The sequence below is a fragment of the Palaemon carinicauda genome, unplaced genomic scaffold (assembly GCF_036898095.1).
Source record: "Palaemon carinicauda isolate YSFRI2023 unplaced genomic scaffold, ASM3689809v2 scaffold258, whole genome shotgun sequence".
NCBI classification, from domain to species: domain Eukaryota; kingdom Metazoa; phylum Arthropoda; class Malacostraca; order Decapoda; family Palaemonidae; genus Palaemon; species Palaemon carinicauda.
In genome coordinates, this window is record NW_027170226.1 from 27,665 (window position 1) to 47,241 (window position 19,577).

General features: G+C 45.7%; 1 long non-coding RNA gene across 1 annotated transcript in view; it reads right to left on the bottom strand.

The window, feature by feature from the left end:
* The window catches only part of LOC137636245 (uncharacterized), an 87,997-nt gene that overhangs the window by 17,058 nt on the left and 51,362 nt on the right, over positions 1 to 19,577 (bottom strand). The window contains exon 2 of the long non-coding RNA XR_011043007.1: positions 2,524 to 3,171. This is a non-coding gene — a long non-coding RNA (uncharacterized lncRNA). The remainder of the gene's footprint in view (positions 1 to 2,523; positions 3,172 to 19,577) is intronic.

Consider the following 19,577-nt stretch of genomic DNA (forward strand, 5'->3'; position numbering starts at 1 on the left):
ACTTACCTCGTCCCCTACTCTGGGTAGGGGAAGGTGGCTGAGAAGCTCTATCCGATGAGGCATCGGGAGAAGCAAGCGGCGAGGAGAGGCTCGGCTTCCTAGGTGACCTCTTGGACGCCTTCTTCTTCTTGGTGCTGTAGTGCACCCACTGCACCTCGTTCCAGGACTCGCACTCCAGACACGTGGCTGTAGGAGAACATAAGCTGCCCCTACACGACAAACACAGAGGGAAAGGGTAGGAAAGGGTATGGAATGAACACAATGGGACCATGTGGGGACCGCGTGAGACACAAAGGGGGTCGGGGAAACAAAGGGTCGCACTGGGTAAGGAGAGAGCGTCGAGATGTTATCGCGACGCGACCAGAAAACTTACGGGAGCTCTAGACCTGAGCAAGTATGCTCTCTGACCCCAGGTCACCTCATGGCGCGTATCACTCCGCCTGAGGTTACCCCGCATAGAAAACGGGAGTAGGGTAAACTACACAAAATTCTGGTCGGTTGGGAGGAGATCCCAGATACTCCTAAGAAAGTAGTTCGAAGAAAGTAGTTCGAAGAAAGTAGTTCGAGGTAAGTACTCCGTGTTGGAACAAATCAATTTTAAATAAATAATCATTATGCTAAAAGGAAAAATATGTTACTATGTTATTTATTTCAGAAAATAAAATAAAAATAAATCGCTAGTGCGTTTGATGTGCATAGGTTGTAGCATTGTGAAGTCATACATACAATAGTTTTGTTTACTGTGTTTTTCACTTAAAAATGTACTTAATGATATAACATTCATTGTAAAATCATAATCATGAGATTAAAAGGAAAAAATATGAGAGAGAGAGAGAGAGAGAGAGAGAGAGAGAGAGAGAGAGAGAGAGAGAGAGAGAGACCTGATGTGTGCAGATTTATACTACGCAATGTTTTATCGTGATAGATAGTCTTTTTGCATGTACAGTAAAGTAAACCATTCTATATTCTAAATCAAACTTTTTTACTGTTGTACAGTACTGTACAATATACTTTACCCAGCAGTACATTACAGTACTAATTTACAAACAAATATTTTGGTAGTGTACACTATGATATCCGAAATGGATCACATCAATGTTGATGCGATCCATTTCTGATGACCTAGTTTAGAATGTAATTTACAGTAGGCTAATTTAATGTTTGCTTTACCAAATATAAATACGCCCAAAATTTAAAACAAAAGTAGGGCTAGTTTTCGGCATGAACCCGTCCTGGTACAACACAATGGACAGGCAACATTAGCAGCATGCCGATACTGCCTCCCCATGAGGGATAGTTCTTGGCACACATCACTTTTGGCTCTCTGGAAGAGAGAAATAGATCAGCAGATACTCCAAAAAAGGAAAAGAATAAGTAGAGTAGTACCTCTCAAACAAGGCGAAAACATACTAGGATTCCTTCCTGGAGCAAAACGTTTTTGGTACTGCAATGGCTCTCAAACGTGGAGGGAAACAGTAGGAGTCATGCATATCCAACACCTATCAATTGCTCTTTCTGGACTTCTTCAATGATGTCTTCTATCTATCGTTCTCCTAAAGTTGCAGCAAAGACTCTAACAAAGATGAGGCAGAGGAGAAAAAATAATTTGAAGTCTTTCTTCTACGAGGTCGTGCAGGCTGATGATGACACTCTCATGGACGAAGAGACCACAGAGACTCTTGAAAAGACAGGAAAACCAGGTGATCCATCCTTATTCCTTTCCAGATTTGAGAAGACACTGAAGGAAAGAAGATAAACGACAACCGTCCCCTTCACACTTGACAGCAGCAGAATTTTTTACCTCTGATGCAATGCCTAAGGAGAACGGACCTCCTTAGGTTCACATTGTCTTCGTTATTGGCACATTCGTGAGGGATAGAACAACAATAGGCATTCCACCCAATAAGAACAAATATGTTGGATAAAGGCAGATAGCACAGAACACTGTCTCTCATTTAAAGTTATTAGGAAACGCTGCAAATCCTTGGCCTCTTCCATTAATATCAATCTTCCAGGACATTAATCCAATCTGAAAGAAAAAGCAAAAGATTATAACACCTAGATTAAGATATACGAAAGCAGTAAGTGTGCACTGAACTGCAGACAAAGTCACAGTGAGGGTTGCTCTACTTGGAGAGTGAGTGGGGCCTTCCCTCCACAGGCCAACAACAAAAAATACCTTGTTAAATGTTTAAATGGCCATTTCCAGCTTTGCTGAGGTCATACTTTTATTTTATTAAAGGATAATGGTTTATATTCGTATAGGAACAAATTATTATATACTGTATACACACTATATTGTAATTTAAAAATTTCAAAGGGAAATGTTTTCAAAGTTTTCAATGCCCTGCCTAATATTGTTTCCCTTCTGAATACTGATAAGAAAAGATTAAATAGCAGTTTAATAATAGCTGCATTCATGTACAGCAGCTTTAAAATAACACTCATTAATAATAAATAAAATAAGATTTACTGGATACACATGTTCTAACAGCCTACCCAAAAGTACAAGCAAACTCTTACCTCTTAATAATAGTCCCCACCATAATTCTCTGGGCTTCTCTCCCAAGTATGTAGCTGGATAAAGTGTTAGTACGGGAACAAAAGTGAACAACAGCCTGAGTCCTCGGAGAATTAACCGCACACATTCATAAATATTTAACAAAAATTGCATTACAAGTGGTTTGTTTTTTAGTTCTTTGGTTTCTTTGGGAATTTCTATGGGTAAAGTCTTCATTTCTGTCTGCAGATTTTCCTTGAAGAAAGTTGTTGGCATAAACATGGCTGATCCTAATGTTATTTTTGCTACAAGGTTGGGTTTAATAAAGCTGCATCGAAAAATTCTCTGAAATGTCCTCATTATATCTCTGTATTTGAAACACTTACAGCTATCATAAAGAGCTGAACCACGTGCATACCATACTGGTGCTAGTCTTCCACATCTACCATAAGAATATCCTTTTTTGGCACTATTTTTCACACTTTTCTGTAACATAGTTTTCAATTGTCCCACATATTTCAAACTAAGCGACATGTCCTTACTCCGGGTTGGATTCCATAGTACAGAAAGCTCATTGTTAGCTGGATTCAAGAAGAGCAAAGTACTGTTCTTGGTTAAAATCCCGGACCGTGGTAGAAGTAATCGTTGCAGCATTTTGCAGTCCTCAACGCCTGAAAAAAATATATATAAAAAATCAAGTGATTCAGAAGACATAAAATGTTATTTTCATTAGTAAAATAAATTTTTGAATATACTTACCCGATAATCATGTAGCTGTCAACTCTGTTGCCGACAGAAATCTACGGTCGGGATACGCCAGCGATCGCTATACAGGTGGGGGTGAACACCACAGCGCCATCTGTGGTCAGGTACTCCAGTACTTCTTGTCAACACCACCTCAATTTTTTCCTCGGTCCACTGGTTCTCTATGGGGAGGAAGGGTGGGTCAATTAAATCATGATTATCGGGTAAGTATATTCAAAAATTTATTTTACTAATGAAAATAACATTTTTCAATATTAATCTTACCCGATAATCATGTAGCTGATTCACACCCAGGGTGGTGGGTGGAGACCAGCATACATGTTAACAAAGAAGCTAAGTATCCCGTATTTTATTTTATTAGTTATTAAAAAATAACATAAAATAAATAAGTACCTGGTAAGGAAGACGACTTGAACCATTACTCTGCCTTTATTAAGTACGTCTTCCTTACTGAGCGTAGCGGTCCTCTTAGGATGCTGAACGACTCTTAGGTGCTGAAGTATAAAGGGCTGCAACCCATACTAAAGGACCTCATCACAACCTTTAACCTCGGCGCTTCTCAAGAAAGAATTGACCACCCGCCAAATCAACAAGGATGTGGAAGGCTTCTTAGCCGACCGTACAACCCATAAAAAGTATTCAAGAGAAAGGTTAAAAAGGTTATGGGATTATGGGAATGTAGTGGCTGAGCCCCCGCCTACTACTGCATTCGTTGCTACGAATGGTCCCAGGGTGTAGCAGTTCTCGTAAAGAGACTGGACATCTTTGAGATAGAATGATGCGAACACTGACTTGCTTCTCCAATAGGTTGCATCCATAACACTCTGCAGAGAACGGTTCTGTTTGAGGGCCACTGAAGTAGCCACAGCTCTCACTTCATGTGTCCTTACCTTCAGCAAAGCAAGGTCTTCTTCCTTCAGATGGGAATGTGCTTCCCTAATCAGGAGCCTGAATAGGTAAGAAACTGAGTTCTTAGACCTTGGAAGAGAAGGCTTCTTGATAGCACACCATAAGGCTTCTGATTGTCCTCGTAAAGGTTATGACCTTTTTAGATAGTACCTAAGAGCTCTAACTGGGCAAAGTACTCTCTCCAGTTCGTCCCCCACCAAGTTGGACAGGCTTGGGATCTCGAACGACTTAGGCCAAGGACGTGAATGAAGCTCGTTTTAGCAAAAAACCGAGCTGCAAGGAACATGTAGCCGTTTCAGATGTGAAAACTATGTTCCTGCTGAAGGCGTGGATCTCACTTACTCTTTTAGCTGTTGCTAAGCACACGAGGAAAAGAGTTTTTAATGTGAGGTCCTTAAAAGAGGCTGATTGGAGAGGTTCAAATCTTGATGACATAAGGAACCTTAGGACCACGTCTAGATTCCAGCCTGGAGTGGACAACCGACGTTCCTTTGAGGTCTCAAAAGACCTAAGAAGGTCCTGTAGATCTTTGTTGGTGGAAAGATCCAAGCCTCTGTGGCGGAAAACCGCTGCCAACATACTTCTGTAACCCTTAATCGTAGGAGCTGAAAGGGATCTTACGTTCCTTAGATGTAACAGGAAGTCAGCAATCTGGGTTACAGTGGTACTGGATGAGGAAACTGCATTGGCCTTGTACCAGTTTTGGAAGACTTCCCCTTTAGACTGATAGACTCTGAGAGTGGATGTCCTCCTTGCTCTGGCAATCGCTCTGGCTGCCTCCTTCGAAAAGCCCCTAGCTCTTGAGAGTCTTTCGAAAGTCTGAAGGCAGTCAGACGAAGAGCGTGGAGGTTTGGATGTACCTTCTTTACGTGAGGTAGACGTAGAAGGTCCACTCCTAGAGGAAGAGTCCTGGGAATGTCGACCAGCCATAGCAGTACCTCTATGAACCATTCTCTCGCGGGCCAGAGCGGAGCCAACCAACGTCAGCCGTGTCCCTTTGCGAGAGGCGAACTTCTGAAGTACCCTGTTGACAATCTTGAACGGCGGGAATGCATACAGGTCGAGATGGGACCAATCCAGCAGAAAAGCATCCACGTGAACTGCTGCTGGGTCTGGAATCGGAGAACAATACAACGGGAGCCTCTAGGTTATCGAGGTAGCGAACAGATCTATGGTTGGCTGACCCCACAGGGCCCAAAGTCTGCTGCAAACATTCTTGTGAAGGGTCCACTCTGTGGGGATGACCTGACCCTTCCGGCTAAGGCGATCTGCCATGACATTCATATCGCCCTGAATGAACCTCGTTACCAGCGTGAGCTTTCGATCTTTTAACCAGATGAGGAGGTCCCTTGCGATCTAGAACAACTTCCACGAATGAGTCCCTCCCTGCTTGGAGATGTAAGCCAAGGCTGTGGTGTTGTCAGAGTCCACCTCCACCACCTTGTTAAGCTGGAGGGACTTGAAGTTTATCAAGGCCAGATGAACCGCCAACAGCTCCTTGCAATAGATGTGAAGTGTCCTTAGCTCCTGATTCCATGTTCCCGAGCATTCCCGTCCGTCCAAAGTCGCACCCCAGCCCGTGTCTGATGCGTCAGAGAAGAGACGGCGGTCGGGTTTCTGAACAGCCAAAGGTAGACTTCCTTGAGAAGAAAGCTGTTCTTTCACCACGTGAGAGTAGACCTCCTCTCTTCGGAAACAGGAACTGAGATCGTCTCTAGCGTCATGTCCTTTATCCAGTGAGCCGCTAGATGATACTGAAGGGGGCGGAGGTGGCGTCTCCCTAACTCGATGAACAGGGCCAGCGATGAAAGTGTCCCTGTTAGACTCATCCACTACCTGACTGAGCATCGGTTCCTTCTCAGCATGCTCTGGATGCAATCTAGGGCTTAGTAGATCCTTGGGGCCGACGGAAAAGCCCGAAAAGCTCGACTCTGAAGATCCATACCCAGGTAGACAATGGTCTGGGATGGGACGAGCTGGGACTCCTCAAAATTGACCAGGAGGCCCAGTTCCTTGGTCAGATCCATAGTCCATCTGAGAATCTCCAGACAGCGACGACTTGTGGGAGCTCTTAAAAGCTAGTCGTCTGACGGAGCCGGACACAAGATCATGGTACTGCTGCACAGTCTGTGAACTGTCAACCATGGGGAAGCGAGGAAGTACAGCAACAACCCGAAGCTGTCTAGACTGTCTGGGTCGTACAGACAACTCCTTATCGGGTTGCTGAGGTTGCCGCACTGCGTCACAACAAGTCACTTCTGCTGGTTGTTGAACGTCTTCCCAGTGACACACTGACTCCGTAAACAAAAAATCCTCTAACAAGGACTAAGCTTGGACTGCATGTCTTGCAACAAAGCTCAAGGTCTATGGGAGCAGGTGTGGTAACAGACGGGGTTAGCGACTGAAGTGGAACCATTACCCTCCCTGGAAGCATGTTATGCTTAAATAAAAGTCCATAGGAGGCTAAGCAGCTAAAGGCTCCTCTCCAAATGACAGAGTCCTCAAGGGAATATCAGAAGGAGGGAGAATAGCACTTTCTCATCTACAGGAACCATATCCGAGAAAAGCTAAGTTCTCTGAGTGAGGGTTTCACTGGTGCAAAAGCAGCAGACTAGAAGGCAACGTTATGAAACTGCTTGACAGTCTAGTGAGTTGGCAACAACCAAAGATGTGTGACTGAGGAGCATGCGGTAAGGTATGCAGAGCATGCTGTATGCAGAGCATGCTGTATGTAGAGCATGCTGTAAGGTAAGCAGAGCATGTTGCATGGCGTGCGGCTTATGCTGCATGGGATGAGGCTCATGCTGCATGGGATGAGGCTCATGCTGCATGGTATGAGGCTCATGCTGCATGGGATGAGGCTCATGCTGCAAGGGATGAGGCTCATGCCGCATAGTATGAGGCTCCTGCCTCATGGGTTGAGGAGGATGCCGCATAGCATGAGGCTCCTCATAGCATGAGACTCCTGCCTCATGGTTTGAGGAGGATGCCGCATAGCATGAGGCTCCTGCCTCATGGGTTGAGGAGGATGCCGCATAGCATGAGGCTGCCTCATGGGTAGAGGAGGTTGCCGCATAGCATGAGGCTCCTGCCTCATGGGTTGAGGAGGATGCCGCATAGCATGAGGCTCCTCATAGCATGAGACTCCTGCCTCATGGTTTGAGGAGGATGCCGCATAGCATGAGGCTCCTGCCTCATGGGTTGAGGAGGATGCCGCATAGCATGAGGCTGCCTCATGGGTAGAGGAGGTTGCCGCATAGCATGAGGCTCCTGCCTCATGGGTTGAGGAGGATGCCGCATAGCATGAGGCTCCTGCCTCATGGTTAGAGGAGGATGCCGCATAGCATGAGGCTCCTGTGAGGTTCCTGCCTCAAGAGTTGCGTCTGCCTCAAGGGTTGAGGAGGTAGCTGCGCAGAGAGAGGCTCATGCTGTGAAGAATGCGGTTGCTGCATGCGTTGAGGCGGCTGCCTCATAGCATGAGGTTCCTGCCTCAAGAGTTGCGTCTGCCTCAAGGGTTGGGGAGGTGGCTGCGCAGAGAGAGGCTCTTGCCTCAAGAGTTGAGGCTCTTGCCTCAAGAGTTGAGGCTCTTGCCTCAAGAGTTGAGGTTCTTGCCTCAAGAGTTGAGGTTCTTGCCTCAAGAGTTGAGGCTCTTGCCTCAAGAGTTGAGGTTCTTGCCTCAAGAGTTGAGGCTCTTGCCTCAAGAGTTGAGGTTCTTGCCTCAAGAGTTGAGGTTCTTGCCTCAAGAGTTGAGGTTCTTGCCTCAAGAGCTGAGGTTCTTGCCTCAAGAGCTGAGGCTCTTGCCTCAAGAGTTGAGGTTCTTGCCTCAAGAGTTGAGGCTCTTGCCTCAAGAGTTGAGGCTCTTGCCTCAAGAGTTGAGGCTCTTGCCTCAAGAGTTGAGGTTCTTGCCTCAAGAGTTGAGGCTCTTGCCTCAAGAGTTGAGGCTCTTGCCTCAAGAGTTGAGGCGGTTGCCGCATAGCATGAGGCTCCTGCCTCAAGGAAAGTGGAGGTTGCTGCATAGAGCTGGTACCTGGCAACTCCCAATGCGGCAGCTCACGCATGGAGGCAGGAGGAGCCTCAACATCATACGTCTGGCAGGGTGGACTGCGCAGAGGTGGAGGAGCGCTCGCAGGAGGAGGTGTGCTAACCTTCTCTGCCTGAAACTCCTGCATCAACACCGCAAGCTGAGACTGCATTGTCTGCAGCATAGACCACTAGAATTTAAGAAAGACAACAACAAACGGAGCTACTGTCCGTTGAGACTGAGGGTCTAAAACAGCTGGTGCGGCAACAGACGGAGTTACTGCCTGTTGCGATACCACCTTGCCTCTCTGGGAGGTGTGCAGTTGTCGTACTGCAGCAAGTCCGAACTGACCCAGTGCTAATGGCACCACCTAGGAGTTGGACTTGCGCGGAAGGGACCGACTTGCACTTAAAAGCTGCAAGATTTGGTCCATGGTTTCTGCGAGAAACCTCTTCCGCAGACGAAGAATAAAAGGGCTCTCTCGTCTTTGTGTGGGTGGGGTGATCACGTCGGCTACGTGAGTTGGTTACACCCGAAACCACGGAGGGAAACGTCTGTTCGTCGATCAAGGCCTGATGAACCCATAAGTCCTTCGACGTTACTTCTCCCCTGCTTGGGAGCTTGTAAGAGGTCCCAGACTAGGCGAACAACTGGCACGAACAGACGAACCCTCGAACGCAACACTGTAACACTTTGCGCTTATCACTTTATCACTTTTGATTTTCTGTTTGCACTTATTTCACTGAACTCGAAACTTTAAGTGGTTTGTACCTGAAACACACAATTCTATCCTTCATTAAAAGTTAGTAATTGCGAAAACAGTATTAAAATGTAACAGAAAAACATAATGAAAGATAAATAATTCAGTGGCTGGAAAAGAGACTAAACACTAGATCAAATAAACTACGTTTAAAATCTCTCACCGCATAAAGCCTGAGAACAAGAATAAAACTCTAGAAACGTTTACCTTCTTCCCCTAAAGAGACTAGGGAGAAGAGCAAAAACGATAACAACGTTACCCGCTTGAACGAAACGTTTATCCTCCTCTCTCTCCCTCCGTCTCTATCTCTCTCTCTCTCTCTCTTGACTTAGAACCTGAGAGATGAGCCCAATTATATATATCGTTAAAACATATTATTGTTAAAGGAAAAAAAAACTGAAAGATTTCCCAAATAAAAAGTTCCTTTATTAGAATTAAAACCATTTAAGCTAAGAAAGAATGAACAAAACGCTAGAATCGGTTTACTCTTACTGCAACGTGACACCGTGAATACTCTCTCTCTATCGTAACGATAGAGCGCAAGTTGAACGTTCTGAACGTCAACAACTGCAGAGACAAAACAAAACGTTAGTTCAACTTTGAAAACAGTACGAGACTATCAAAGAAATTCTTTCAAAAACATTAAAATAGCATAATATGTTAACAGGTAAAAGCGAAATGACGGGCTCAATGTTAATTAACTTCGGTTCCAAGAAAAGACCGCCTACTATTAGGAAAGGTCGAATATAAACAAATATAAAAATTAATTTTAATAAGTTTATAATAAAAGGAAGTTAATCAAAGAGGCCTATAAAAGGCGGAGAGATATAAAATAAATCTATAACTTTGTTAAGCAAAATTAAGAGAGAGAGTCTATACTCTCTTCGACACCAACACTTCCGTCTAAGGGAAGGGTCGGCCATTAAAAGTGAAAGAGAGTTCATACTCTCTTCGTCACCTAAATCAAAAATTAAATCAAATTAATTCCAAAAACTTGCTAAGCTAATGATAAAGCTTCCTGAATAGCGAAGGCTAAACTCTAGAGCAAATACATCACCAAATCGTGAGCAATAACTCCAGAATCAACAGCGTATCCATGTAGGTCTAGCCGGAGGCACGACAGAGGAAAAATTGAGGTGGTGTTGACAAGAAGTACTGGAGTACCTGACCACAGATGGCGCTGTGGTGTTCATCCCCACCTGTATAGCGATCGCTGGCGTATCCCGACCGTAGATTTCTGTCGGCAACAGAGTTGACAGCTACATGATTATCGGGTAAGATTAATATTGAAAATTCTATATTTTATTAAAGCCTAAGAGTAACATTGGTGTTAACTGACAAAGTACTCATCACAATTTAAAAAACAAGCAAAGCAATGGATAGAAAAATAGCAATACTTCACTTGCTATGAGGATACACTATTCTATCTTCCAACAGCTCTTGACAAAGTAATCTTACCCAGATAAACCAGAATGAAATGTCAGTGCATGTTGAAGAGTATACAAAATCAAACTCTCTACAATGAGCAAAATCTTTCCATGGTACTGTACTTATTTCATATCTTCTATCTCCTACCTTTCCTTTCTACTACTCCTCCTCCTCACTTGCTCTCTACTCCTACTTTCCTCTTCTAATCCACATACTTTCCATTTTCCTTATTCTCCTTTTCACATTCTCTCTATTCTCATATGCCATTTCTTCCATTTCTTTCTCCTCACGCATTTATGTAATGCTTTTTATATTTATTTCTCAACATCGTCCTTCTTCTCAACCTGCTTTTGCTCTCATTTCTCCAATGGCCTCCATTCCCTTCATCATTATTCCCCAAATCCTCTTAATTTTATTTAATTTCTTCCTTAATGCTGTTCATTTCTTCTTCTACTCCTCATTCTCATATTCCTCCTCATCTCTCTCCTCTAGTAATCAATCACCTCTTTTCTCCCTTCTTCCTAACCCTTGATTTATTTCCTTAATCTTTACATTTACTTCCAGTCTTCCCAGCTTTTGCAAACTAATAGTCTCCAGTCTTCCCATCTCACTTTTCCTTTCATTTTTCTTTTTCATAAATTTTTACTTCTTTCATTGCTCCTTAGCCTCCTGTTATTTACTACTTCCTCCTTTTTTTCAATCATACAATCAAATTTTATATATATACTTAATCCTCTATATTATTTTCCTTCTTTTATTCTCCTGTATCTTCCATTTATCTCTCTTTTACTTTTGTCTCCTCAATTTCCTACACTGTTCCTTCACAATGCTCTCTTTGACAGTTCTTTCCTTTCTCGTTTCTCTTATTCAATAACGAAGTAAATTAAGATTAAAAACTTTAAAAACCATATAGGCTACCCGCACATGGAATCCTTTTACTAGGAGGTGGTTGGCTATTAGGTGGGCAACTAATAATATCTACTTGTACCAACAAAAGACACTCTACTTCTGCCTGCTGCAACCAAGGAATTTTTCAACGAAGTCAATATTGGATAATATTGAGGTTACATGTTTGTGCTTTGCCACTGAAGATAGAATAAACAGCTAAAATGACCAAGGAAATATGGTAACTTTAACCTTTAATCTAAGGCATTACCTACCAAATATTATATCTTAAAAGAAATAAATTAACCAGCCAAATGCATCAAGCTCAAATCTTACAAAGCTAGACCAAGTAAATTCGGAAGGTAAAACGGATTTTGAGCAAAGCGAAAAATCTATTTTTGGGTGAGATGGCCATGTCGTCCTGATGGAAGTTCCTATAGGGTAGCTTCCTAGGGTATATTACAACTACGGCGATATTCCCAGAGAATTTACCTTAAGGTACCCAGAATTCTAACTCCTGGAGCGAATATCCCTAATGAAAGTACCAGGGATATCGCGAAATATCAGAGGACGTATTCTTGACACGCCACATGGCAATTTGCACCCCGAACAGAGATAACACTTCGAAGGGTTCAATTGGCAAGAAAACGAAAACGAGAAAGAAAAAGGAGAGCCGGTCGCAAGGCTCTCTCTTCTCCCGTTTCGTAAGCGTGCATTGCGCCGATTCTGGCGCCATCTGTATTCCTTGTAGCGATACACGAGGTGCTACAGATACTGTATGTAGGGAGGGGTCCTACAGCCCTTTCATAGAAAGGGAAGGGCGGGTCCATCAGGACGACATGGCCATCTCACCCAAAAATGTTATTTTTATTAATAAAATAAATTTTTGAATATACTTACCCGATAATCATGTAGCTGTCAACTCCGTTGCCCGACAGAATTCTATGGAGGGATACGCCAGCTATCACAATACTAGAAGGGGGTGTACTTACCAGCGCCACCTGTGGCCAGGTACTCAATCATTTGTTGTTTACACCTCCTCAATTATTCCTCGGTCCACTGGTTCTCTCTGGGGAGGAAAGGGAGGGTCGATTAAATCATGATTATCGGGTAAGTATATTCAAAAATTTATTTTATTAATAAAAATAACATTTTTCAATATTAAACTTACCCGATAATCATGTAGCTGATTCACACCCAGGGAGGTGGGTGAAAACCAGTGTACATGATTAAAGGATAGCTAAGTATCCCCAAATTTCATATAACAGTTATCTCAAATAACAATGAAATAATAAGTACCTGGTAAGGAAGTCGAATAGAACCGTTACTCTGCCTTTTATTTAAAGTTCGTCTTCCTTACTGAGCGCAGCGTTCCTCTTGGAGGCTGAATCAACCCAAAGGTGCCAAAGTACAAGGGGTTGCAACCCTACTAAAGGACCTCTACCAAACCTTTAACCCAGGCGCTTCTCAAGAATGAATAGACCACCCGCCAAATCCAAGGATGCGGAAGGCTTCTTAGCCTACCGTAACAACCATAAAACAACAACAAAAGTATTCAAGAGAAAGGTTAAAAAGGTTATGGGATTATGGGAATGTAGTGGCTGAGCCCTCACCTACTACTGCACTCGCTGCTACGAATGGTCCCAGGGTGTAGCAGTTCTCGTAAAGAGACTGGACATCTTTCAGATAAAATGATGCAAACACTGACTTGCTCCTCCAATAGGTTGCATCCATAATGCTCTGCAGAGAACGGTTTTTATTAAAGGCCAACGAAGTAGCTACAGCTCTTACTTCGTGGGTCCTTACCTTCAGCAATGCAAGGTCTTCCTCCTTTAAGTGAGAATGTGCTTCTCTGATCAGAAGCCTTATATAGTACGAAAGCCCATTCTTGGACATGGGTCTCGAGGGTTTCTTGATGGCACACCATAAGGCTTCTGACTGTCCTCGAATAGGTTTAGACCTCTTCAGATAATATTTGAGAGCTCTGACAGGGCAAAGAACTCTCTCTAGTTCGTTACCTACCATGTTGGAGAGGCTAGGTATTTCGAACGATCTAGGCCAAGGACGTGAAGGAAGCTCGTTCTTTGCTAGGAATCCAAGCTGAAAAGAACATGTAGCTGATTCGGTTGTGAAACCAATGTTCTTGCTGAAGGCATGAACCTCACTGACTCTCTTAGCTGTTGCAAGGCAAACGAGAAAAGCAGTCTTGAGGGTAAGATCCTTGAAGGAAGCTGACTGGAGAGGTTCGAACCTAGATGTCATAAGGAACCTTAAGACTACGTCCAGATTCCAGCCTGGAGTGGAAAGACGACGTTCTTTAGACGTCTCAAAAGACTTGAGAATGTCTTGAAGGTCCTTGTTGGAAGACAGGTCCAAACCCCTGTGGCGGAGGACTGAGGCCAACATGCTCCTATACCCTTTAATCGTAGATGTTGAAAGGGATCTCTCATTCCTAAGATGAAGAAGGAAGTCAGCTATTTGGATCACAGAGGTATTGGTAGAGGATATTGAATTGGCTCTACACCAGCTTCGGAAGACCTCCCACTTAGACTGGTAGACTCTACGAGTGGAAATTCTTCTAGCTCTGGCAATCGCACTGGCTGCCTCCTTCGAAAAGCCTCTAGCTCTAGCGAATCTTTCGACAGTCTGAAGGCAGTCAGTCGAAGAGCGTGGAGGTTTGGGTGCAACCTGTCTACGTGTGGTTGACGTAGAAGGTCCACTCTTAGAGGTAGAGTCCTGGGGAAGTCGACTAGCCATTGACGTACCTCTGTGTACCATTCTCTTGCAGGCCAAAGGGGAGCAACCAGCGTCAGCCGTGTCCCTTCGTGCGAGACGAATTTCTGCAGAACTTTGTTTATAATCTTGAACGGAGGGAATGCGTACAGGTCGAGATGGGACCAGTTCAGAAGAAGAGCATCTACATGAACCGCTGCAGGGTCTGGAACAGGGGAACAATAAAGCGGAAGTCTCTTGGTGATGGAGGTGGCAAACAGGTCTATGGTAGGTTGACCTCACAACGTCCAAAGTCTGTTGCACACACTCTTGTGGAGGGTCCATTCCGTGGGAATGACCTGATTCCTTCTGCTGAGGCGATCCGCTGAAACATTCATATCGCCCTGGATGAACCTCGTGACCAGAGTGAGGTTTAGACCTCTTGACCAAATGAGGAGGTCCCTTGCGATCTCGTAAAGGCTCCTCGAATGGGTCCCTCCTTGCTTGGAGATGTAAGCCAAGGCTGTGGTGTTGTCTGAATTGACCTCCACCACTTTGCCTAGCAGGAGGGACTTGAAGTTCAACAGGGCAAGATGGACTGCTAACAGTTCCTTGCAATTGATGTGGAGTAATCCTTGTTCCTTGTTCCACACTCCTGAGCATTCCCGTCCGTCCAAGGTTGCACCCCAGCCCGAGTCCGATGCATCCGAGAAGAGATGAAGATGGGGGGTCTGGATGGCCAATGATAGACCCTCCTTGAGAAGAAGATTGTGCTTCCACCACCGGAGAGTGGTCTTCATCTCTTGGTTGATAGGGATAGAGACTGCTTCTAGAGTCGAGCCCTTGTCCCAATGAGCTGCAAGATGGAATTGAAGAGGGCGGAGGTGGAGTCTCCCCAGCTCGACAAACAGGGCCAGAGATGAGAGGGTCCCTGTGAGACTCATCCACTGTCTCACTGAGCAATTGCTCCTCTTCAGCATGCTCATGATGCACTGTAGGGCTTGGTTTATCCTGGGGGCCGATGGAAAAGCCCGAAAATCCCGACTCTGAATCTCCATTCCCAGGTACACAATGGATTGGGAGGGAATGAGTTGAGATTTCTCTAAATTGACTAATAGACCTAGGTCTCTGATTAGATCTAAAGTCCAAGAGAGGTTCTCCAGACAACGACGACTCGTGGAGGCTCTCAACAGCCAGTCGTCTAGGTAGAGGGAGGCTCTGATGTTCGATAAGTGCAGGAATTTCGCTACATTCCTCATCAGATGAGTAAAGACCATAGGAGCTGTGCTTAGGCCAAAACACAGGGCTTGGAACTGATAGACAACCTTTCCGAAAACGAATCTCAGGAAAGGTTGGGAGTCTGGATGAATGGGAACGTGAAAGTATGCATCTTTCAAGTCCAACGAGACCATCCAGTCCTCCTGTCTGACCGCTGCTAAGACCGACTTGGTCGTCTCCATAGTGAACGTCTGCTTGGTGACATACTCGTTGAGAGAGCTGACGTCCAGCACCGGTCTCCAACCTCCTGTCTTTTTGGCCACAAGAAAGAGACGGTTGTAGAAGCCCAGGGATTGATGATCCCGGACTATAACCACTGCCTTCTTCTGCACAAGTAGCGACACCTCCTGTTGCAATGCTAGCCTCTTGTCCTCTTCTTTGTAGTTGGGAGAGAGGTTGATGGGCGATGTGGTCAGAGGCGGTTTGAGGCAGAATGGAATCCTGTAACCGTACCTCAGCCAACTGACAGACTGTGCGTCTGCACCTCTCTTCTCCCAGGCTTGCCAGAAGATCTTGAGCCTGGCACCTACTGTTGTCTGGAGAATCTGAGAGTCAGTGCTTTCCCTTTGATGTCCTGGGTCCTTTCTTAGACTTGCCCCTGTGAGAGACTGGACGGGAGCTTCCTCGGCTGGGGGCTCTACCACGAAAGGGCGGTATGAACCTAGTGGCCGGGGTATCAGCCACTGGAGAGCGAAAAGTCTTGGGGACAGAGGTGGTAACCTTAGACTTACGAGCCGATGAAGCTACAAGATCGTGCGTGTCCTTCTGTATCAGGGCAGCCGACAAGTCCTTAACTAGCTCCTCGGGAAAGAGGAACTTTGAGAGTGGAGCAAAAAGGAGCTGTGACCGCTGGCACGGTGTAATGCTGGCTGAGAGGAAGGAACACAGTTGTTCTCTTTTCTTCAACACCCCTGATACAAATAACGACGCTAGCTCACCCGATCCATCCCTGATAGCCTTATCCATGCAGGACATAATCAACATGGCAGAGTCTTTGTCCGCAGAAGATGTTTTCTTGCTGAGGGCTCCCAGGCACCAGTCGAGAAAATTGAACATTTCGAACGCTCTGAACAACCCTTTCAGAAGATGATCCAGGTCTGAGAAGGTCCAACAAACCTTCGAGCGTCTCATCGCAGTCCTCCTAGGCGAGTCCACCAGACTTGAGAAGTCAGCCTGGGCAGAGGCAGGAACTCCCAAGCCTGGTGCTTCCCCTGTGGCATACCAAACGCAACCTTTCGATGCGAGCTTCGTTGGAGGGAACATGAAGGAAGTCTTGCCCAGGTGTTGTTTAGACTGAAGCCACTCCCCTAAGGTCCTTAAGGCCCTCTTGGAGGATCTAGCTAGGACAAGCTTAGTATAGCTCGACTTAGCTTGTTGCACGCCTAGCGAAAACTCAGATGGAGGAGAGCGGGGAACAGCAGAGACGAAGTGGTCAGGGTAAAGCTCCCTGAGTAGAGCCAAGACCTTTCTAAAATCAACAGACAATGGAGAAAGCTTAGACTCCTCCACGTCTGATGAGGGATCAAGATGTGCCTCCTCATCATCCGACACTTCATCAGCAGAAGGTAGCGAAGCAAAAGGACCAGAATGCTGAACCGCAGAGTCAGAACGGGTAGGAACAACAACAGAGATTTCCTCAACTTGAGGGAGAACCTGAGGTTCAGACTGCATAGGTTGAACAACAGTCGGAGCAGAAGGCAGGTGCAAGGGTGAAGGAGGTTGACGCCTAGCAAGAGTTGCACCCAAGGATTGCACCAGCTGAGCGGAGGACGGAGGCGGAGTAGTCCGTTCCTGTTCCTGAGAGATGAGTGGAGCATGAGAAGGTTGAGGCTGCGCAGAACAAGGTAAAGTTCTAGCAAGCTGAGGCTCCTGAGGCGCAAGTGCATGGTGTAGATGAGCTTGCCTAGATGAGGGTTGAACTCGGTGCAGCGCTGGTGCAGCAGACAGACTCACGGAGGGGAGAGGTTGTTGTACCCCAACCGAGAGTTGCACCACTGGTGGAGCAACAAGGGGAGGAGGAGGAAGAGTGTAACTCTCCTGATCCCTAAGCAGAGATTGCCTTAAAGAAGGCTGAGGCTGAACAACACTGTGAACAGCAAACTCCGAAAGTGGTTCAATATCGTACGCCTGGCAGATGGTGCTGCGACCAGGCGGAGCAGGTGCAGGCTGGGCGAGCACAGGCGGAGCAGGTGCAGGCTGGGCGAGCACAGGTGCAGCGAGAACAGGTGGAGGGAGTGCAGGCGGAGCAGGTGCAGGCTGGGAGAGCACAGGCGGAGCAGGTGCAGGCTGGGCGAGCACAGGTGCAGCGAGAACAGGTGGAGGGAGTGCAGGAGGTGCAACACTCTCAGCCCGACATTCACGCATTAAGTCCGAAAGCTGAACTTGCATGGACTGAAGCAGGGTCCACTTGGGGTCGGCAGAAGCGATAAAAGACTGAGGTAAAGTCACAGTCGGGGTCTGTATAGGCAGAACCTTACTCCTCTTGGGCGGAGTACTGTCGATCGATGACAGAGGCGAGTCGGAGCTGAGCCAATGACTGCAACCTGGCTGAGCACTCGCTGACTGAACTCTACGTTTCAGCGGTCTCGAGACCTGAGACCAACGTTTCTTCCCTGCATGAAGATCAGCGGACGAGAAGACGGGCTCAATCGTCTGCAGGTGGGAGTGACGGTCTAAGGAAGACACGCCCGCAACCACCGAGGATAATTCTGTGCGCCTAACAAGGCCTGTCGAACCCTTAAGCCCTTCGACATTGCTTCTCCCCTGGGCATGGGAGCTTGCAAGAGGTCCCGGACTGGGAGGACGACTGGCTCGCACAGAAAAATCCTCACGCACCACACTGGCACCACTAGCACTTGGCACTGCACAGACACTAGCACTCGTCACAGCACTGGCACTATTTCCACCCACTGCACTCTTGACCTTCAGTTCTTTAACCTCGGCCATCAGAGACTTATGGTCACTTACCACTGATTCTACTTTATCTCCTAAAGCCTGAATAGCACGCAAAACAGTTGACATATCAGGCGGAGGGCACACAGTAGGTTCGGGGGTAGCCACTACAGGGGTAGGAAAAGGTAGGGGATCATGAGGTGAGGAAAACATAGAAGAGTGAGAAGAACTTCTCCTAGCTCTAGTTCTCTCTAACTTGGATGAATATTTTAAAAGACGTACAAAATCCAATTCCGAAAGTCCGGCGCACTCCTCACACCGATTTTCTAATAGACAGGGCCTGTCCCTACAGTCAGAACAAGCGGTGTGAGGATCTACCGAGACCTTCGGAATACGCCTATTGCAAGACCTACATCGTCTATGGGAGGGAGCTTGCGAACGTCAGACATCTTGTTTCAAAGAGTAAGTCAAAGGGTGATCCAAAAAACAAGCAAAAATTCATTAATCGTTAATCTATTGTTTATATAAAAGCTAACTAGCTAATATAAAAAGGATTCCAGTATGCGACAGCCGTTAATCTAAGAGAATACTTCACCAAAAATCCATGAATAAACTCGAAGACCATGAGCGTATCCCAGAACGTCTAGCCGGAAGCACGACAGAGGAATAATTGAGGAGGTGTAAACAACAAATGATTGAGTACCTGGCCACAGGTGGCGCTGGTAAGTACACCCCCTTCTAGTATTGTGATAGCTGGCGTATCCCTCCATAGAATTCTGTCGGGCAACGGAGTTGACAGCTACATGATTATCGGGTAAGTTTAATATTGAAAAATAGATTTTTCGCTTCGCTCAAAATCCGTTTTTTGGGCTCAAGCCATGTCGTCCTGATGGAAGTATACCAGAGCATTACTGTATCTGTGGATTCTCAGAACGTGCCGTACTCCCCGGAGGTATTTCCCCGGTCGACTAGACCTAGAGACCTAAGATGTTACCGTTATACATCTTTTCAACTAACCATAAACCATGTTAGAGCTTCCTGCCCCCTACAGGGAAGAGTCCTACTAGACTCTGGAAAAGTCTCGAAGAGTACATATACCTATGTATGAATACCAGGCAAGCCAATATAGTGGTCTCGCCCTATATTAAGTAAAGCATAGTTTGTAAAGAACCACTGCGTCAATATGAAATATCGACCAGTTCTCCGCTCAATACTTGTATTGGACAAAGGTTTATATCCGCATAGGAGGAAACTTGTAAATCCGCCACCGTCCCCTTATGGGATGGAGTCCTCCCGCTAAGGGAAAGCATAAACCAATGCAACAGTAGCTTGCATAAAGGAACAATCTATTAGAATTATCCCAGATAAATATACATAGAATGAATGCTCAATTACACCAATAAATTGACACAGGTGAAGGGGACGCA